Here is a 21,368-nt window from a genome sequence, read left to right as displayed (position 1 = left end):
TCTTCAGTTTCTGGTTGCTCAGTCCGACTGTGGTCAGTTGGTCAGTTTCAGGTTCCTGGGTCAGTCTCATGTCAGTTTTTCAGTATCTGGTTTCTTGGTGGGACTGAGGTCAGTTGGTCTGTTTCTGGTTTCTAGGTCAGACTGTGCTCAGTTGGTCAGTTTCTGGTTTCTAGGTCAGACTGTGGTCAGCTCTTCAGTTTCTGGTTTCGAAGTCAGACTGTGATCAGTTGGTCAGATTTTAGTTTCGAGGTCAGGCTATGGTCAGTTGGTCAGTTACTGGTTGCTAAGTCAGACTGTCGTCAGTTGGTCAGTTTCTGGTATTCTCGGTCAGACTGTGGTCAGCTGGTAAATTTCAGGTTTCTAGGTCAGACTGTGGTCAGTTGGTAAGTTTCTGTTTTCTAGGTCAGTCTGTGGTCTGATGGTCAGTTTCGGGTTACGAGGTCAGACTGTGGACAGTTGCTCAGTTTCTGATTTCTTGGTCAGACTGTGGTCATTTCTTCGGTTTCTAGTTTCTAGGTCACACTGTGGTCAGTTGATCAGTTTTGGGTTGTCTCGCTTAGACTGTGATAAGTTCTTCAGTTTTTGGTTTCTAGGTCAGTCTGTGGTCAGTTGGTCTGTTTATGATTGCTAGGTAAGACTGTGGTCAGTTGATCAGTTTCTGGTTGTCCCGGTCAGACTGTGGTCAGTTGGTCAGTTTCTGCTTTGTCGGTCAGATTGTGATCAGTTGGTCAGTTTCTGTTTTCCAGGTCAGACTGTTGTCAGTTGGTCAGTTTCTGGATGCTAGTTCACACTGTGGTCTGTTGGTCAGTTTCTGGTTTCGAGGTCAGACTGTGCTCAGCTCTTCAGTTTCTGGTTTCTAGGTCAGAATGTGGTCAGTTAGTCAGTTTCTGATTTCTAGGTCGGACTGCGGTCAGTTGCTCAGTTACTGGATGCTCGCTCAGACTGTGGTCAGTTGGTCAATTTCTGGTTTCTAGGTCACGCTGTGCTCAGTTTGTCAGTTTCTGGTTCCTAAGTGAGAATGTGGTCAGTTGGTCAAATTCTGGTTTCTAAGTCAGACTGTGGTCAGTTGGTCAGTTTCTTGTTTCTAGTTCTGTCTGTGGTCTGTTGGTCAGTTTCGGGTTCCGAGTTCAGACTGTGGTCAGTTGCTCAGTTTCTGGTTTCTTGGTCAGACTGTGGTCAGCTGGTCAGTTTTTGTTTTCTAGGTCAGACTGTGGTCAGTTGATCAGTTTCTGTTTTTTTCGGTCATGCTGTGTTCAGCTGGTCAATTTCAGGTTCCTAGGTCAGACGGTGGTCTGTTGGTCAGTTTTTCGTTCCTCGGTCAATCTGTGGTCAGATTCTCAGTTTCTGTTTTCCAGGTCAGTCTGTGGTCATTTATTAGTTTCTGGTTTCTAGGTCAGAATGTGGTCAGTTGGTCAGTTTCTCGTTTCGAGGTCAGAATGTGGTCAGTTGGTCACTTTCTGGTTTCTATGTCAGTCTGTGGTAAGTTGTTCACTTTCTGGTTTCTAGTTCAGACTGTGGTCAGTTGGTCAATTTCTGGTTTCTAAGTCATACTGTGGTCATTTGGTCAGTTTCTGTTTCCACGGTCAGACTGTGGTCAGTTGGTCAGTTTCGGGTTGCTAGGTCAGACTGTGGTCAGTTGTCAGTTTCTGGTTCCGAGGTCAGACTGTGGTCACTTGGTCTGTTTCTGGTTCGTAGGTCAGTCTGTATTCAGTTGCTCAGTTTCGGGTAAATAGTTCAGACTGCGGACAGTTGGGCAGTTAATGGTTGCTCGGTCATAATGTGGCCAGTAGGCCAGTTTCTGCTTGCTAAGTCAGACTGTGGTCAGTTGGTCAGATCTGGTTCCTAGGTCAGGCTGAGGTCAGTTTGTCAGTTTCTGCTATTTAGCTCAGACATTGGTCAGTTGCTGAGTTTCTGGTTTCTAAATCAGACTTTGGTCAGTTGGTCAGTTTCTGGTTTCTAGGTCATGCTGTGCTCAGTTGGTCAGTTTCTGGTTTCGAGGTCAGACTGTGGTCAGCTCTTCATTTCTGGTTTCGAAGTCAGACTGTGGTCAGCTCTTCATTTCTGGTTTCGAAGTCAGACTGTGATCAGTTCGTCAGTTTTTAGTTTCGAGGTCAGACTATGGTCAGTTGGTCAGTTGCTGGTTGCAAATTCAGACTGTGGTCAGTTGGTCAATTTCTAGTATTCTCGGTCAGACTGTGGTCAGCTGGTAAATTTCAGGTTTCTAAATCAGACTGTGGTCAGTTGGTCAGTTTCTGGTTTCTAGGTCTGTCTGTGGTCTGTTGGTCAGTTTCGGGTTCCGAGTTCAGACTGTGGTCAGTTGCTCAGTTTCTGGTTTCTTGGTCAGACTGTGGTCAGCTGGTCAGTTTTTGTTTTCTAGGTCAGACTGTGGTCAGTTGATCAGTTTCTGTTTTTTTCGGTCATGCTGTGTTCAGCTGGTCAATTTCAGGTTCCTAGGTCAGACGGTGGTCTGTTGGTCAGTTTTTCGTTCCTCGGTCAATCTGTGGTCAGATTCTCATTTTCTGTTTTCCAGGTCAGTCTGTGGTCATTTCTTAGTTTCCGGTTTCTAGGTCAGAATATGGTCAGTTGGTCAGTTTCTCGTTTCGAGGTCAGAATGTGGTCAGTTGGTCACTTTCTGGTTTCTATGTCAGTCTGTGGTAAGTTGTTCAGTTTCTGGTTTCTAGTTCAGACTGTGGTCATTTGGTCAATTTCTGGTTTCTAAGTCATACTGTGGTCATTTGGTCAGTTTCTGTTTCCACGGTCAGACTGTGGTCAGTTGGTCAGTTTCGGGTTGCTAGGTCAGACTGTGGTCAGTTGTCAGTTTCTGGTTCCGAGGTCAGACTGTGGTCACTTGGTCTGTTTCTGGTTCGTAGGTCAGTCTGTATTCAGTTGCTCAGTTTCTGCTTTCTAAGTCAGACTGTGATCAGTTGGACAGTTTTTAGTTTCTAGGTCAGACTGTGGTCAGTTGGTCAGTTTCTGTTTTGAAGTTCAGACTGTCGTCAATTGGTCAATTTCTGTTTTCTCGGTCATACTGTGGTCAATTGGTCAGTTTCTGGTTCCGAGGTCAGATTGTGGTCAGTTGGTCAGTTTTGGGTGGCTAGGTCAGACTGTGGTCAGTTGGTCAGTTTCTGGTTTCTAAGTCAAATTGTGGTCAGTTGCTCAGTTTCGGCTTTCTAGGACAGACTGCGGGCAGTTGGTCAGTTTCTGGTTGATTGGTCAGACTGTGGCCAGTTGGTCAGTTTCTGGTTGCTCAGTCAGACTGTGGTCATTTGGTCAGATTCAGGTTCCTGGGTCAGTCTAATGTCAGTTTTTCAGTATCTGGTTTCTTGGTGGGACTAAGATCAGGTGGTCAGTTTCTGGTTTCAAGGTCAGATTGTGCTCAGTTGGTCAGTTTCTGGTTTCTAGGTCAGACTGTGGTCAGCTCTTCAGTTTCTGGTTTCGAAGTCAGACTGTGATCAGTTCGTCAGTTTTTAGTTTCGAGGTCAGACTATGGTCAGTTGGTAAGTTGCTGGTTGCAAATACAGTCTGTGGTCAGTTGGTCAATTTCTGGTATTCTCGGTCAGACTGTGGTCAGCTGGTAAATTTCAGGTTTCTAGGTCAGACTGTGGTCAGTTGGTCAGTTTCTGGTTTCTAGGTCTGTCTGTGGTCTGTTGGTCAGTTTCGGGTTCCGAGTTCAGACTGTGGTCAGTTGCTCAGTTTCTGGTTTCTTGGTCAGACTGTGGTCAGCTGGTCAGTTTCTAGGTCAGACTGTGGTCAGTTGATCAGTTTCTGTTTTTTTCGATCATGCTGTGTTCAGCTGGTCAATTTCAGGTTCCTAGGTCAGACGGTGGTCTGTTGGTCAGTTTTTCGTTCCTCGGTCAATCTGTGGTCAGATTCTCAGTTTCTGTTTTCCAGGTCAGTCTGTGGTCATTTCTTAGTTTCTGGTTTCTAGATCAGAATGTGGTCAGTTGGTCAGTTTCTCGTTTCGAGGTCAGAATGTGGTCAGTTGGTCACTTTCTGGTTTCTATGTCAGTCTGTGGTAAGTTGTTCAGTTTCTGGTTTCTAGTTCAGACTGTGGTCAGTTTTCAATTTCTGGTTTCTAAGTCATACTGTGGTCATTTGGTCAGTTTCTGTTTCCACGGTCAGACTGTGGTCAGTTGGTCAGTTTCAGGTTGCTAGGTCAGACTGTGGTCAGTTGTCCGTTTCTGGTTCCCAGGTCAGACTGTGGTCACTTGGTCTGTTTCTGGTTTGTAGGTCAGTCTGTATTCAGTTGCTCAGTTTCGGGTAAATAGTTCAGACAGCGGACAGTTGGTCAGTTAATTGTTGCTCGGCCATAATGTGGCCAGTAGGCCAGTTTCTGCTTGCTAAGTCAGACTGTGGTCAGTTGGTCAGATCTGGTTCCTAGGTCAGGCTGAGGTCAGTTTGTCAGTTTCTGTTATTTAGCTCAGACATTGGTCAGTTGCTGAGTTTCTGGTTTCTAAGTCAGACTTTGGTCAGTTGGTCAGTTTCTGGTTTCTAGGTCAGAATGTGTCAGTTGGTCAGATTCTGGTTTCTAGGTCAGTCTGTGGTCAGTTGGTCAGTTTCGGGTTTCTTGGTCAGACTGTGGTCAGTTGCTCAGTTTTTCGTTTCCATTTCAGACTGTGGTCATATCTTCAGTTTCTGTTTTGTAGGTCAGAATGTGGTCAATTGCTCAGTTACTGGCTGCCCGGTGAGACTGTGGTCAGTTGGTCAGTTTCTGGTTTCTATGTCACACTGTGGTCAGTTGGTCGATGTCAGGTTGTTTCGGTTCGACTGTGATCAGATCTTCAGTTTCTGGTTTCTCGTTCAGTCTGTGGTCAGTTGATCAATTTCTGGTTTCGAGGTCAGACTGTGGTCAGTTGGTCTGTTTCTGGTTTCTAGGACAGACTGTCGTCAATTGGACAATTTCTGTTTTCTCGGTCATACTGTGGTCAATTGGTCAGATTCTGGTTCCGAGGTCAGACTGTGGTCAGTTGGTCAGTTTCTGGTTCCTAGGTCAGACTGTGGTCAGTCCTTCAGTTTCTGGTTTCTAAGTCAGACTGTGATCAGTTGGACAGTTTTTAGTTTCTAGGTCAGACTGTGGTCAGTTGGTCAGTTTCTGGTTCCTAGGTCAGACTGTGGTCAGTCCTTCAGTTTCTGGTTTCTAAGTCAGACTGTGATCAGTTGGACAGTTTTTAGTTTCTAGGTCAGACTGTGGTCAGTTGGTCAGTTTCTGTTTTGAAGTTCAGACTGTCGTCAATTGGTTAATTTCTGTTTTCTCGGTCATGCTGTGGTCAATTGGTCAGTTTCTGGTTCCGAGGTCAGATTGTGGTCAGTTGGTCAGTTTTGGGTTGCTAGGTCAGACTGTGGTCAGTTGGTCAGTTTCTGGTTTCTACGTCAAATTGTGGTCAGTTGCTCAGTTTCGGCTTTCTAGGACAGACTGCGGGCAGTTGGTTAGTTTCTGGTTGCGTGGTCAGACTGTGGCCAGTTGGTCAGTTTCTGGTTGCTCAGTCAGACTGTGGTCAGTTGGTCAGATTCAGGTTCCTGGGTCAGTCTAATGTCAGTTTTTCAGTATCTGGTTTCTTGGTGGGACTAAGGTCAGTTGGTCAGTTTCTGGTTTCAAGGTCAGACTGTGCTCAGTTGGTCAGTTTATGGTTTCTCGGTCAGACTGTGGTCAGCTCTTCAGTTTCTGGTGTCGAAGTCAGACTGTGATCAGTTCGTCAGTTTTTAGTTTCGAGGTCAGACTATGGTCAGTTGGTCAGTTGCTGGTTGCAAATTCAGACTGTGGTCAGTTGGTCAATTTCTGGTGTTCTCGGTCAGACTGTGGTCAGCTGGTAAATTTCAGGTTTCTAGGTCAGACTGTGGTCAGTTGGTCAGTTTCTGGTTTCTAGGTCTGTCTGTGGTCTGTTGGTCAGTTTCGGGTTCCGAGTTCAGACTGTGGTCAGTTGCTCAGTTTCTGGTTTCTTGGTCAGACTGTGGTCATTTCTTCGGTTTATGGTTTCTAGATCACACTGTGGTCAGTTGATCAGTTTTGGGTTGTCTCGCTTAGACTGTGATCAGTTCTTCAGTTTCTGGTTTCTAGGTCAGTCTGTGGTCAGTTGGTCAGTTTCGGGTTTCTAGGTTAGACTGTGGACAGTTGATCAGTTTCTGGTTGTCCCGGTCAGACTGTGGTCAGCTGGTCAGTTCGTGCTTTGTCGGTCAGATTGTGATCAGTTGGTCAGTTTCTGTATTCCAGGTCAGACTGTGGTCAGTTGGTCAGGATCTGGATGCTAGTTCACACTGTGGTCTGTTGGTCAGTTTCTGGTTTCAAGGTCAGACTGTGCTCAGCTCTTCTGTTTCTGGTTTCTAGGTCAGAATGTGGTCAGTTAGTCAGTTTCTGGTTTCTAGGTCAGACTGCAGTCAGTTGCTCAGTTACTGAATGCTCGGTCAGACAGTGGTCAGTTGTTCAATTTCTGGTTTCTAGGTCACGCTGTGCTCAGTTTGTCAGTTTCTAGTTAATAAGTCAGAATGTGGTCAGTTGGTCAGATCCTGGTTTCTAAGTCAGACTTTGGTCATTTGGTCAGTTTTTGTTTTCTAGGTCAGATTGTGGTCAGTTGATAAGTTTCTGTTTTTTTCGGTCATGCTGTGTTCAGCTGGTCAATTTCAGGTTCCGAGTTCAGACTGTGGCCTGTTGGTCAGTTTTTGGTTCCTCGGTCAATCTGTGGTCAGTTTCTCAGTTTCTGTTTTCGAGGTCAGTCTGTGGTCATTTCTTAATTTCTGGTTTCTAGGTCAGAATGTGGTCAGTTGGTCAGTTTCTCGTTTCGAGGTCAGAATGTGGTCAGTTGGTCGGTTTCTGGTTTCTAGGTCTGTCTGTGGTAAGTTGTTCAGTTTCTGGTTTCTAGTTCAGACTGTGGTCAGTTGGTCAATTTCTGGTTTCTAAGTCATATTGTGGTCATTTGGTCAGTTTCTGTTTCCTAGCTCAGACTGTGGTCGGTTGGTCAGTTTCGGGTTGCTAGGTCAGACTGTGGTCAGTTGGTCAGTTTCTGGTTCCGACGTCAGACTGTGGTCACGTGGTCTGTTTCTGGTTCGTAGGTCAGTCTGTATTCAGTTGCTCAGTTTCGGGTAACTCGTTCAGACTGCGGACAGTTGGTCAGTTAATGTTTGCTAGGTCATAATGTGGCCAGTAGGCCAGTTTATGCTTGCTAGGTCAGACTGTGGTCAGTTGGTCAGTTCTGGTTCCTATGTCAGGCTGAGGTCAGTTTGTCAGTTTCTGCTATTTAGGTCAGACATTGGTCAGTTGCTGAGCTTCTGGTTTCTAAGTCAGACTGTGGTCAGTTGGTCAGTTTCTGGTTTATAGGTCAAAATGTGGTCAGTTGGTCAGATTCTGGTTTCTAGGTCAGTCTGTGGTCCGTTGGTCAGTTTCGGGTTTCTAGGTCAGACTGTGGTCAGTTGCTCAGTTTTTCGTTTCCATTTCAGACTGTGTTCATATCTTCAGTTTCTGTTTTCTAGGTCAGAATGTGGTCACTTGCTCAGTTACTGGCTGCTCGGTGAGACTGTGGTCAGTTGGTCAGTTTCTGGTTGCTATGTCACACTGTGGTCAGTTGGTCAATGTCACGTTGTCTCGGTTAGACTGTGCTCAGCTCTTCAGTTTCTGGTTTCTAGGTCAGAATGTGGTCAGTTAGGCAGTTTCTGGTTTCTCGGTCAGACTGCAGTCAGTTGCTCAGTTACTGAATGCTCGGTCAGACTGTGGTCAGTTGGTCAATTTCTGGTTTCTAGGCCACGCTGTGCTCAGTTTGTCAGTTTCTGGTTAATAAGTCAGAATGTGGTCAGTTGGTCAGATACTGGTTTCTAAGTCAGACTCTGGTCAGTTGGTCAGTTTTTGTTTTCCAAGTCAGACTGTGGTCAGTTGATTAGTTTCTGTTTTTTTCGGTCATGCTGTGTTCAGCTGGTCAATTTCAGGTTCCTAGTTCAGACTGTGGTCTGTTGGTCAGTTTTTGTTTCCTCGGTCAATCTGTGGTCAGTTTCACAGTTTCTGTTTTCGAGGTCAGTCTGTATTCATTTCTTAATTTCTGGTTTCTAGGTCAGAATCTGGTCAGTTTGTCAGTTTCTCGTTTCGAGGTCAGAATGTGGTCAGTTGGTCGCTTTCTGGTTTCTAGGTCAGTCTGTGGTAAGTTGGTCAGTTTCTGGTTTCCAGTTCAGACTGTGGTCAGTTGTCAGTTTCTGGTTCCGAGGTCAGACTGTGGTCACTTGGTCTGTTTCTGGTTCGTAGGTCAGTCTGTATTCAGTTGCTCAGTTTCGGGTAACTAGTTCAGACTGCGGACAGTTGGTCAGTTCATGGTTGCTAGGTCATAATGTAGCCAGTAGGCCAGTTTATGCTTGCTAATTCAGACTGTGGTCAGTTGGTCAGTTCTGGTTCCTAGGTCAGGCTGAGGTCAGTTTATCAGTTTCTGCTATTTGGGTCAGACATTGGTCAGTTGCTGAGCTTCTGGTTTCTAATTCAGACTGTGGTCAGTTGGTCAGTTTCTGGTTTATAGGTCAGAATGTGGTCAGTTGGTCAGATTCTGGATTCTAGGTCAGTCTGTGGTCCGTTGGTCAGTTTCGGGTTTCTAGGTCAGACTGTGGTCAGTTGCTCAGTTTTTCGTTTCCATTTCAGACTGTGTTCATATCTTCAGTTTCTGTTTTCTAGGTCAGAATGTGGTCACTTGCTCAGTTACTGGCTGCTCGGTGAGACTGTGGTCAGTTGGTCAGTTTCTGGTTGCTATGTCACACTGTGGTCAGTTGGTCAATGTCACGTTGTCTCGGTTAGACTGTGATCAGTTCTTCAGTTTCTGGTTTCTCGGTCAGTCTGTGGTCAGTTGATCAGTTTCTGGTTTCGAGGTCAGACTTTGGACAGTAGGTCTGTTTCTGGTTTCTAGGACAGACTGTGGTCAGTTGATCAGTTTCTGGTATTCTCAATCAGATTGCGGTCAGCTGGTCAATTTCTGGTTTCTAGGTCAGACTGTGATCATTTGGTCAGTTTCTGGTTTCAAGGTCAGACTGTGCTCAGCTCTTCAGTTTCTGGTTTCTAGGTCAGAATGTGGTCAGTTCGTCAGTTTCTGGTTTCTAGGTCAGACTGCGGTCAGTTGCTCAGTTACTGGATGCTCGGTCAGACTGTGGTCAGTTGGTCAATTTCTGGTTTCTAGGTCACGCTGTGCTCAGTTTGTCAGTTTCTGGTTAATAAGTCAGAATGTGGTCAGTTGGTCAGATCCTGGTTTCTAAGTCAGACTGAGGTCAGTTGGTCAGTTTTTGTTTTCTAGGTCAGACTGTGGTCAGTTGATTAGTTTCTGTTTTTTTCGGTCATGCTGTGTTCAGCTGGTCAATTTCAGGTTCCTAGTTCAGACTGTGGTCTTTTGATCAGTTTTTGGTTCCTCGGTCAATCTGTGGTCAGTTTCTCAGTTTCTGTTTTCGAGGTCAGTCTGTGGTCATTTCTTAATTTCTGGTTTCTAGGTCAGAATGTGGTCAGTTGGTCAGTTTCTCGTTTCGAGGTCAGAATGTGGTCAGTTCGTCGCTTTCTGGTTTCTAGGTCAGTCTGTGGTAAGTTGTTCAGTTTCTGGTTTCTTGTTCAGACTGTGGTCATTTGGTCAATTTATGGTTTCTAAGTCATACTGTGGTCATTTGGTCAGTTTCTGTTTCCTAGGTCAGACTGTGGTTGGTTGGTCAGTTTCGGGTTGCTAGGTCAGACTGTGGTCAGTTGGTCAGTTTCTGGTTCCAAGGTCAGACTGTGGTCACTTGGTCTGTTTCTGGTTCGCAGGTCAGTCTGTATTCAGTTGCTCAGTTTCGGGTAACTAGTTCAGACTGCGGACAGTTGGTCAGTTAATGGTTGCCAGGTCATAATGTGGCCAGTAGGCCAGCTTATGCTTGCTAAGTCAGACTGTGGTCAGTTGGTCAGGTCTGGTTCTTAGGTCAGGCTGAGGTCAGTTTGTCAGTTTCTGCTATTTAGGTCAGACATTGGTCAGTTGCTGAGTTTCTGGTTTCTAAGTCAGACTGTGTTCAGTTGGTCAGTTTCTGGTTTCTAGGTCAGAATGTGGTCAGTTAGTCAGATTCTGGTTTCTAGGTCAATCTGTGGTCACTTGGTCAGTTTCGGGTTTCTAGGTCAGACTGTGGTCAGTTGCTCAGTTTTTCGTTTCCATTTCAGACTGTGATCATATCTTCAGTTTCTGTTTTCTAGGTCAGAATGTGGCCACTTGCTCAATTACTGGCTGCTCGGTGAGACTGTGGTCAGTTGGTCAGTTTCTGGTTTCTATGTCACACTGTGGTCAGTTGGTCAATGTCACGTTGTCTCGGTTAGACTGTGATCAGTTCTTCAGTTTCTGGTTTCTCGGTCAGTCTTTGGTCAGTTGATCAGTTTCTGGTTTCGAGGTCAGACTGTGGTCAGTTGGTCTGTTTCTGGTTTCTAGGACAGACTGTGGTCAGTTGATCAGTTTCTGGTATTCTCTATCAGACTGTGGTCAGCTGGTCAATTTCTGGTTTCTAGGTCAGACTGTGATCAGTTGGTCAGTTTCTGGTTCCTATGTCCGTCTGTGGTCAGTTGGTCAGTTTCGGGTTTCTAGTTCAGACTGTGATCAGTTGCTCAGTTTCTGGTTTCTAGTTCAGAATTTTGATCAGTTTCTGGTTTCTGGGTCAGACTGTGGTTAGTAACTCACTTACTGGCTGATCGGTCAGACTGTGGTCTCTTGGTCATTTTCTGATTTCTAGGTCACACTGTGGTCAATTTGTCAGTTTAGGGTTGTCTCGGTTAGACTGCGATCATTACTTCAGTTTCTGTTTCCTAGGTCAGACTATGGTCAGTTGGTCAGTTTCTGGTTCCAAGTCAGACTGTGGTCAGTTGGTCAATTTCTGGTTTCTAGGTCATGCTGTGGTCATTTGGTCAGTTTCTGGTTCCAAGGTCAGACTGTGATCAGTTAATCAGTTTCGGGTTGCTAAATCAGACTGTGTTCAGTTGGTCAGTTTCTAGTTCCGCGATCAGACTGTGGTAGTTGGTCAGTTTCTGGTTTCTTGGTCAGAGTGTGTTCAGTTGGTCAGTTGGTGGTTTCCAGTTCAGAATGTGGTCAGTTGGTCAATTTCTGGTTTCTAGGTCAGTCTGTGGTCAGTTGGTCAGTTTCTGGTTTCCAGGTAGGACTGTGGTCAGTTTGTCAGTTTCTGGTTTCTAGGTGAGACTGTGATCAGTTGGTCACTTTCTGGTTTATAGATCTGAATGTGGTCAGTTGGTCACTTTCTGGTTTCTAGGTCAGTCTGTGGTCAGTTGGTCAGTTTCTGCTTTCTAGTTCAGACTGTGGTCAGTTGGTCAGTTTCTGGTTTCTAGGTCATGCTGTGATCATTTGGTCAGTTTCTGGTTCCTAGGTCAGACTGTGATCAGTTGGTCAGTTTCGGGTTGCACGACAAGACTGTGGTCATCTGGTCAGTTCCTGGTTGCTAGATGAGACTGCGGTCAGTTGGTCAGTTTCTAGTTCCGACATCAGACTGTGGTCAGTTGGTCAGTTTCTAATTCCTTGCTCAGAATGTGTTCAGTTGGTCAGTTTCTGGTTTCCAGTTCAAAATGTGGTCAGTGGATCAATTTCTGGTTTCTAGGTTATACTGTGGTCATTTGGTCAGTTTCTGGTTCCTAGGGCAGACTGTGGTCAGTTGGTCAGTTTCCGGTTTCTAGGCAAGTCTGAGGTCAGTTTGTCAGGCTCTGGTTGCGAAGTCAGAATGTGCCCAGTTGGTTAGTTGCTGATTTCTAGGTAAGTCTGAGGTCAGTTTGTCAGTTTCTGGTTTCTAGATCGGACTGTGGTCAGTTGGTCAGTTTCTGGTTTCTAGGTTTGTCTGTGGTCAGTTGGTCAGTTTCTGGTTTCTAGGTCAAACTGTGATCAATTGGTCAGTTTCTGGTTTCTAGGTATGAATGTGGTCAGTTGGTCAGTTTCTGGTTTCTAGGTCGGACTGTGGTCAGTTGGTCAGTTTCTGGTTTCTAAGTTTGACTGTGGTCAGTTGGTCAGTTTCTGGCTTCTAGGTCTGAATGTGGTCAGTTGGTCACTTTCTGGTTTCTAGGTCAGACTGTGGTCAGTTGGTCAGTTTCTGCTTTTTTCTTAAGACTGTAGTCAGTTGGTCAATTTTTGTTTTCTAGGTCATGCTGTGGTCATTTGGTCAGTTTCTGGTTCCTAGTTCAGACTGTGATCAGTTGGTCAGTTTCGGGTAGCTAGATCAGACTGTGGTCAGTTGGTCAGTTTCTGGTTCCGAGGTCAGACTGTGGTCAGTTGGTCAGTTTCTGGTTTCTTGGTCAGAGAGTGTTCAGTTGGTCAGTTTCTGGTTTCCAGTTCAGAATGTGGTCAGTTGGTCAATTTCTGGTTTCTAGGTCATATTGTGGTCATTTGCTCAGTTTCTGGTTCTAAGGTCAGACTGTGGTCAGTTGGTCAGTTTCTGGTTGCTAGTGCAGACTGTGATCTGTTGGTCAGTTTCTGGTTCCTAGGTCAGTCTGAGATCAGATTGTCAGTTTCTGGTTTCTAAGTCAGACTCTGGTCAGTTGATCAGGTCCTGGTTTCCAGGTCAGAATGTGGTCATTGGTCAGATTCTGGTTTCTAAGTCAGACTGTGGTCAGTTGGTCAGTTTCTGGTATTCTCAGTCAGACTGTGGTCAGCTGGTCATTTTCAGGTTTCTAGGTCTGTCTGTGGTCAGTTGGTCTGTTTCGTCAGTTGGTCTGTTTCTGGTTCCTAGGTCAGTCTGTGGTCAGTGGTCAGTTTCGGGTTTCCTGGTCAGACTGTGGTCATTTCTTCAGTTTCTGTTTTCTAGGTCAGAATGTGTACAGTTACTCAGTTTCTGGTTTCTAGGTCACAATGTGGTCAGTTGGTCAGTTTCAAGTTTCGAGGTCAGACTGCGGTCAGTTGCTCAGTTTTCCGTTTCCAGGTCAGTAACAGGGAAAATGGAGTACGAGAAGAAACTTGCAGGAAACATTAAGAAGGATTGCAAAAGTATCTATAGATATGTAAAGATAAAAAGGTTAGTAAAGACAAACGTAGGTCCCCTGCAGTCAGAATCACGGGAAGTCATAACGGGGAACAAAGAAATGGCGGACCAATTGAACAAGTACTTTGGTTCGGTATTCACTGAGGAGGACACAAACAATCATCCGGATATAAAAGGGGGTCGGAGAGTCTAGTAAGGAGGAGGAACTGAGGGAAATCCTTATTAGTCGGGACATTGTGTTGGGGAAATTGATGGAATTGGTCAGTTGGTCAATTTCTGGTTTCTAGGTCATGCTGTGGTCATTTGGTCAGTTTCTCGTTCCTAGGGCAGACTGTGGTCAGTTGGTCAGTTTCCGGTTTCAAGGTAAGTCTGAGGTCAGTTTGTCAGGTTCTGGTTGCGAGGTCAGAATGTGGCCTGTTTGTCAGTTGGTGCTTGCTAGGTCAGACTGTGGTCAGTTGGTCAGTTTCTGCTTTCTAGTTCAGAATGTGGTCAGTTGGTCAATTTCTGGTTTCTAGGTCATGTGTGATCATTTGGTCAGTTTCTGGTTCCTAGCTCAGACTGTGATCAGTTGGTCAGTTTCGGGTTGCACGACCAGACTGTGGTTAGTAACTCACTTACTGGCTGCTCGGTCAGACTGTGGTCTCTTGGTCATTTTCTGATTTCTAGGTCACACTGTGGTCAGTTTGTCAGTTTAGGGTTGTCTCGGTTAGACTGCGATCATTACTTCAGTTTCTGTTTCCGAGGTCATACTATGGTCAGTTGGTCAGTTTCTGGTTTCTAAGTCAGACTGTGGTGAGTTGGTCAATTTCTGGTTTCTAGGTCATGCTGTGGTCATTTGGTCAGTTTCTGGTTTCTGGGTCAGACTGTGATCAGTTGGTGAGTTACTTGTTTCTACGTCTGAATGTGGTCAGTTGGTCACTTTCTGGTTTTTAGGTCAGACTGTGGTCAGTTGGTAAGTTTCTGCTTTCTAGTTCAGACTGTGGTCAGTTGGTCAATTTCTGGTTTCTAGGTCATGCTGTGGTCATTTGGTCAGTTTCGGGTTGCTAGATGAGACTGCTGTCAGTTGGTCAGTTTCTAGTTCCGACATCAGACTGTGGTCAGTTGGTCAGTTTCTGGTTCCTTGGTCAGACTGTGTTCAGTTGGTCAGTTTCTGGTTTTCCCCGTCAGACTGTGGTCAGCAGGTCAGTTGCTGGTTAGCATGTCAGACTGTGATGAGTTGGTCAGTTTCTGTTTTCTAAGTCAGACTGTGGTCAGTTGGTCAGTTTCTGGTTTCGAGGTCAGACTGTGTTCAGTTGGTCAGTTTCTGGTTTCTAGGCCAGACTGCGGTCAGTTGGTCAGTTTCTACTTTCCAGGTCAGACGGTGATCAGTTGGTCAGATACTGGTTGCTACGTCAGACTGTGGTCAGTTGGTCAGTTTCTGTTTTCTAAGTCAGAATATGGTCAGTTGGTCAGTTTCTTGTTCCTAGGTCAGTTTTTGGTCAGTTGGCCAGTTTCGGTGTTCTAGGTCAGACTGTGGTCAGTTGGTCAGTTTCGGGTTTCTAGGTCAGAGTGTGGTCAGTTGCTCAGTTTCTGGTTGCCAGGTAAGACTGGTCATTTCTTCAGTTTCTGTTTACGAGGTCAGTCTGTGGTCAGTTGTCAGTTTCTGTTTTCTAGGTCATATTGTGGTCAGTTGGTCAGTTTCACGTTGTCTTTGTTTGACTGTGTTCAGTTCTTTAGTTTCTGGTTTCGAGGTCAGTCTGTGGTCAGTTGGTCAGTTTCTGGTTCCTAGGTCAGACTGTGGTCAGTTGGTCAGTTTCTGGTGTGTAGGTCAGACTGTGGTCAGTTGGTCAGTTTCTGATTTGTAGGTCAGACTGTGGTCAGTTGGTCAATTTCTGTTTTCTAAGTCAGACTATGGTCAGTTGGACTGTTTCTGGTTTCTCGGTCAGACTATGGACAGTTGGTCAGTTTCTGGTTTCTAGGTCAGACTGTGGTCAGGTCTTCAGTTTCTGGTTGCTAGTTCAGACTGTGTTCAGTTGCTCAGTTTCTGGTTTCTAGTTCAGACTGTGGTCAGTTGGTCAATTTCTTGTTTCTAGGTCATATTGTGGTCATTTGGTCAGTTTCTAGTTCCTAGCTCAGACTGTGTCAGTTGGTCAGTTTCGGGTTGTTAGGTAAGACTGTGGTCAGTTAGTCAGTTTCTGGTTCCGAGGTCAGACTGTGGTCAACTGGTCAATTTCAGGTTTCCAGGTCTAAATGAGGTCAGTTGGTCAGTTTCTGGTTCCTAGGTCAGACTGAGGTCAGTTGGTCAGTTTCTGGTTGCTAGTTCAGACTGTGTTCAGTTGGTCAGTTTCTGGTTTCTAGTTCAGACTGTGGTCAGTTGGTCAATTTCTTGATTATCGGTCATACTGTGGTAATTTGGTCAGTTTCTAGTTCCTAGCTCAGACTGTGTCAGTTGGTCAGTTTCTGGTTGCTAGGTCAGACTGTGGTCAGTTGGTCAGTTTCTGCTTCATAGGTCAGACTGTGGTCAGTTGGTCAGTTTCTGGTTTCTGGATCAGGCTGTAGTCAGTTGTTCAGTTTCTTGTTCCTAGATCAGACTGTGATCATTTCTTCAAATATATTCAAAAGGGAGTTAGATGAAGTCCTTACTACTCGGGCGATCAAGGGTATGGCGAGAAAGCAGGACGGAGGTACTGACGTTTCATGTTCAGCCATGAACTCATTGAATGGCGGTGCAGGCTTTAAGGGCTGAATGGCCTGCTCCTGCACCTATTTTCTATGTTTCTATGTTTCTATGTTTCAGTTTCTGGTTCCAAGGCTAGTATGTGGTCAGTTGGTCAGTTTCTGGTTTCTAGTTCAGACTGTGGTAAGTTGGACGATTTCTGTTTCTAGGTCATACTGTGGTCATTTGGTCAGCTTCTTGTTCCTAGCACAGACTGTGGTCAGTTGGTTAGTTTAGGGTTGCTAGGTCTAACTTTGGTCTGTTGGTCAGTTTCTGGTTCCGAGGTCAGACTTAGGTCAGTTAGTCAGTTTCTGGTTCCTATGTCAGACTGTGGTCAGCTTCGGGATGCTAGGTCAGTCTGAGGTCAGTTTGTCAGTTTCTGGTTGCTAGGTCAGACTGTGGTCAGTTGGTCAGTTTCTGTTGTGTAGGTCATACTGTGGCCAGTTGGTCAGTTTCTGATTCGTAGGTTAGACTGTGGTCAGTTGGTCAGTATCTGTTTTCTAAGTCAGACTATGGTCAGTTGGTCAGTTTCTGGTTTCTAGGTCAGACTGTGGTCAGTTCTTCAGTTTCTGGTTGCTAGTTCAGACTGTGTTCAGTTGGTCAGTTTCTGGTTTCTAGTTGAGACTGTGGTCAGTTGGTCAATTTCTTGTTTCTCGGTCACACTGTGGTCATTTGGTCAGTTTCTGGTTCCTAGCTCAGACTGTGTCAGTTGGTCAGTTTCTGGTTTCTATGTCGGACTGTTGGCAGTTAGTCAGTTGCTGGTTTCTAGGTCAGACTGTGATCAGTTGGTCAGTTTCTGGTTTCTAGATCTGAATGTGGTCAGTTGGTCACTCTCTGGTTTCTAGGTCAGACTGTGGTCAGTTAATCAGTTTCGGGTTGCAAGATGAGACTGCGGTCAGTTGGTCAGTTTCTAGTTCCGACATCAGACTGTGGTCAGTTGGTAAGTTTATGGTTCCTTGTTCAGATTGTGTTCAGTTGGTCAGTTTCTGGTTTCCAGTTCAGAATGTGGTCAGTTGGTCACTTTCTGGTTTCAGTTTCTGGTTCCGAGGTAAGACTGTGGTCAGTTGGTCATTTTCTGGTTCCTTGGTCAGACTGTGTTCAGTTGGTCAGTTTCTGGTTTCCAGTTCAGAATGTGGTCAGTTGGTCAATTTCTGGTTTCCAGGTCATGCTGTGGTCATTTGGTCAGTTTCTCGTTCCTAGGGCAGACTGTGGTCAGTTGGTCAGTTTCCGGTTTCAAGGTAAGTCTGAGGTCAGTTTGTCAGGTTCTGGTTGCGAGGTCAGAATGTGGCCTGTTGGTCAGTTGGTGTTTGCTAGGTCAGACTGTGGTCAGTTGGTCAGTTTCTGCTTTCTAGTTCAGAATGTGGTCAGTTGGTCAATTTCTGGTTTCTAGGTCATGCTGTGATCATTTGGTCAGTTTCTGGTTCCGAGGTCAGACTGTGATCAGTTGGTCAGTTTCGGGTTGCACGACCAGACTGTGGTTAGTAACTCACTTACTGGCTGCTCGGTCAGACTGTGGTCTCTTGGTCATTTTCTGATTTCTAGGTCACACTGTGGTCAGTTTGTCAGTTTAGGGTTGTCTCGGTTAGACTGCGATCATTACTTCAGTTTCTGGTTTCTAGATCAGACTATGGTCAGTTGGTCAGTTTCTGGTTTCTAAGTCATGCTGTGGTCATTTGGTCAGTTTCTGGTTTCTGGGTCAGACTGTGATCAGTTGGTGAGTTACTTGTTTCTACGTCTGAATGTGGTCAGTTGGTCACTTTCTGGTTTTTAGGTCAGACTGTGGTCAGTTGGTCAGTTTCTGATTTGTAGGTCAGACTATGGACAGTTGGTCAGTTTCTGGTTTCTAGGTCAGACTGTGGTCAGGTCTTCATTTGGTCAGTTTCTGGTTCCGAAGTCAGACTGTGGTCAGTTGTTCAGTTTTGGGTTGCTAGTTCAGATTGTGGTCAGTTGGTCAGTTTCTGGTTGCTAGGTCAGACTGTGGTCACTTGGTCTGTTTCTGGTTCGTAGATCAGTCTGTGTTCAGTTGCTCAGTTTCGGGTTTCTAGTTCAGACTGCTGAGAGTTGGTCAGTTAATGGTTGCTAGGTCATAATGTGGTCAGTTGGTCAGTTCTGGTTCCTAGGTCAGGGTGAGGTCAGTTTGTCAGTTTCTGCTATTTATGTCAGTCATTGGTCAGTTGGTGAGTTTCTGGTTGCTAAGTCAGACTGTGGTCAGTTGGTCAGTTTCTGGTTTTTAGGTCAGAATGTGGTCAGTTGGTCAGATTCTGGTTTCTAGGTCAGTTTGAGGTCAGTTGGTCAGTTTCGGGTTTCTAGGTCAGACTGTGGTCAGTTGCTCAGTTTTTCGTTTCCATTTCTGACTGTGGTCATATCTTCAGTTTCTGTTTTCTTGGTCAGAATGTGGTCACTTGCTCAGTTACTGGCTGCTCGGTGAGACATTGGTCAATTGGTCAGTTTCTGATTCCTACGTCACACTGTGGTCAGTTGGTCAGTTTCAGGTTGTCTCGGTTAGACTGTGATCAGTTCTTCAGTTTCTGGTTTCTCGGTCAGTCTATGGTCAGTTGGTCAGTTTCTGGTTTCGATGTCAGACTGTGGTCAGTTGGTCTGTTTCTGGTTTCTAGGTCAGACTGTGGTCAGTTGATCAGTTTCTGATTTCTTGTTCAGACTGTGGTCAGTTGGTCAGTTACTGGTTGCTAGGTCAGACTGTGGTCAGTTGGTCAGTTTCTGGTTCATAGGTCAGACTGTGGTCAGTTGTTCAGTTTCGGTTTCAAGGTCATGCTGTGGTCAGTTGCTCAGTTTCTGCTTTCTCGGTCAGATTGTGGACATTGGTCAGCTTCTGGTTGCTTGGTCAGACTCTGGTCAGTTGGTCAGTTTCTGGTATTCTCAAACAGACTGTGGTCAGCTGGTCAATTTCTGGTTTCTAGGTCAGACTGTGGTCAGTTGGTCAGTTTCTGGTTCCTATGTCCGTCTGTGATCAGTTGGTCAGTTGCGGGTTTCTAGGTTAGACTGTGGTCAGTTGCTCAGTTTCTGGTTTCTCGGTCAGATTGTGGTCATTTCTTCAGTTTCTAGTTTCTAGGTCAGAATTTTTGTCAGTTTCTGGTTTCTGGGTCAGACTGTGGTCAAGTACTCAGTTACTGGCTGCTCGGTGAGACATTGGTCAGTTGGTCAGTTTCTGATTTCTACGTCACACTGTGGTCAGTTGGTCAGTTTCAGGTTGTCTCGGTTAGACTGTGATCAGTTCTTCAGTTTCTGGTTTCTCGGTCAGTCTGTGGTCAGTTGTTCAGTTTCTGGTTTCGATGTCAGTCTGTAGTCAGTTGGTCTGTTTCTGGTTTCTAGGTCAGACTGTGGTCAGTTGATTAGTTTCTGATTTCTTGTTCAGACTGTGGTCAGTTGGTCAGTTACTGGTTGCTAGGTCAGACTGTGGTCAGTTTGTCAGTTTCTGGTTCATAGGTCAGACTGTGGTCAGTTGTTCAGTTTTGGTTTCTAGGTCATGCTGTGGTCAGTTGCTCAGTTTCTGCTTTCTCGGTCAGATTGTGGACATTGGTCAGCTTCTGGTTGCTCGGTCAGACTCTGGTCAATTGGTCAGTTTCTGGTATTCTCAAACAGACTGTGGTCAGCTATCAATTTCTGGTTTCTAGGTCAGACTGTGGTCAGTTGGTCAGTTTCTTGTTCCTATGTCCGTCTGTGATCAGTTGGTCAGTTTCGGGTTTCTAGGTTAGACTGTGGTCAGTTGATCAGTTTCTGGTTTCTCGGTCAGATTGTGGTCAGCTGGTCATTTTCTGGTCTGTAGGTCAGCCTGTGGTCAGTTGGTCAGTTTCTGGTTTCTAGGTCAGACTGTGTTCAGTTGGTAGGTTTCTGGTTCCTAGGCCAGACTGTTTTCCGTTGGTTAGTTTCGGGTTGCTAGTTCAGACTGTGGTCAGTTGGTCAATTCCTGGTTCTGAGGTCAGCCTGTGTTCAGTTGGTCAGTTTCTGCTTTCTAGTTCAGACTGTGGTCAGTTGTTCAATTTCTAGTTCCAGGTCAGACTGTGATCAGTTGGACAGTTTTTGGTTTGTAATTCAGAATGTGGTCAGTTGGTCAATTTCTGTTTTCAAGGTCATACTGTGGTCATTTGGTCAGTTTCTAGATAATTGGTCAGACTGTGGTCAGTTGGTCAGTTTCTTGTTGCTAGGTCAGACTGTTTTCAGTTGGTCAGTTTCTAGTTTCTATGTCAGATTGTGGTCAGTTGGTCACATTCTGGTTTCTAAATCAGACTGTGGTCAGTTGGTCAGTTTCTCATTTCCAGGTCAGACTTTGGTCAGTAGGTCACTTATAAGTTGCAATGTCAGACTGTGGTCAGTTGGTCAGTTTTTGGTTTCCAGGTAAGACTGGTCATTTCTTCAGTTTCTGTTTTCTAGGTCAGAATGTGGTCAGTTGCTGAGTTACTGGTTGCTTGGTCAGACTGTGGTCAGTTGGTCAGATTCGGGTTGTTTTGCTTAGATTGTGATCAGTTGGTCAGTTCCTGGTTTGTAGGTCAGATTGTGGTCAATTGGTCAGTTTTTGTTTTCGAAGTCAGACTATGGTCAGTTGGTCAGTTTCTGGTTTCTAGGTCAGACTGTGGTCAGTTGGTAGGTTTCTGGTTCCTAGGCCAGTCTGTTTTCCGTTGGTCAGTTTCGGGTTGCTAGTTCTGACTGTGGTCAGTTGGTCAATTCCTGGTTCTGAGGTCAGCCTGTGTTCAGTTGGTCAGTTTCTGCTTTCTAGTTCAGACTGCGGTCAGTTGTTCAATTTCTAGTTGCAGGTCAGACTGTGATCAGTTGGACAGTTTTTGCTTTGTAATTCAGAATGTGGTCAGTTGGTCAATTTCTGTTTTCAAGGTCATACTGTGGTCATTTGGTCAGTTTCTAGATAAATGGTCTAACTGTGGTCAGTTGGTCAGTTTCTTGTTGCTAGGTCAGACTGTTTTCTGTTGGTCAGTTTCTAGTTTCTATGTCAGATTGTGGTCAGTTGGTCACATTCTGGTTTCAAATCAGACTGTGGTCAGTTGGTCAGTTTCTCATTTCCAGGTCAGGCTTTGGTCAGTATGTCACTTATTGGTTGCAATGTCAGACTGTGGTCAGTTGGTCAGTTTTTGGTTTCCAGGTAAGACTGGTCATTTATTCAGTTTCTGTTTTCTAGGTCAGAATGTGGCCAGTTGCTGAGTTACTGGTTGCTCGGTCAGACTGTGGTCAGTTGGTCAGATTCGGGTTGTCTTGCTTAGATTGTGATCAGTTGGTCAGTTCCTGGTTTGTAGGTCAGACTGTGGTCAGTTGGTCCGTTTTTGTTTTCGAAGTCAGACTATGGTCAGTTGGTCAGTTTCTGGTTTCTAGTTCAGACTGTGGTCAATTCTTCAGTTTCTGGTTTCTAGGTCAGACTGTGGTCAGTTGGTCAGTTTCTGGTTTCTCGTTCAGACTGTGGGTAGTTGGTCAATTTCTGGTTCCAAGTCAGACTGTGATCAGTTGGTCAGTTTCTGGTTTCTAGTTCAGAATGTGGTCAGTAGGTCAATTTCTGTTTTCAATGTCATACTGTGGTCATTTGGTCATTTTGTAGATCCTAGGTCAGACTGTGGTCAGTTGGTCAGTTTCGGTTTGCTAGGTCAGACTGTTTTCAGTTGGTCAGTTTCTGGTTTCTAAATCAGACTGTGGTCAGTTGGTCAGTTTCTGGTTTCCAGTTCAGACTTTGGTCAGTTGATCAGTTATTGGTTGCAAGGTAAGACTGGTCATTTCTTCAGTTTCTGGT

Source organism: Pristiophorus japonicus, unplaced genomic scaffold (genome assembly GCF_044704955.1).
Source record: "Pristiophorus japonicus isolate sPriJap1 unplaced genomic scaffold, sPriJap1.hap1 HAP1_SCAFFOLD_117, whole genome shotgun sequence".
NCBI classification, from domain to species: domain Eukaryota; kingdom Metazoa; phylum Chordata; class Chondrichthyes; family Pristiophoridae; genus Pristiophorus; species Pristiophorus japonicus.
This window is presented reverse-complemented; position numbering follows the sequence as displayed.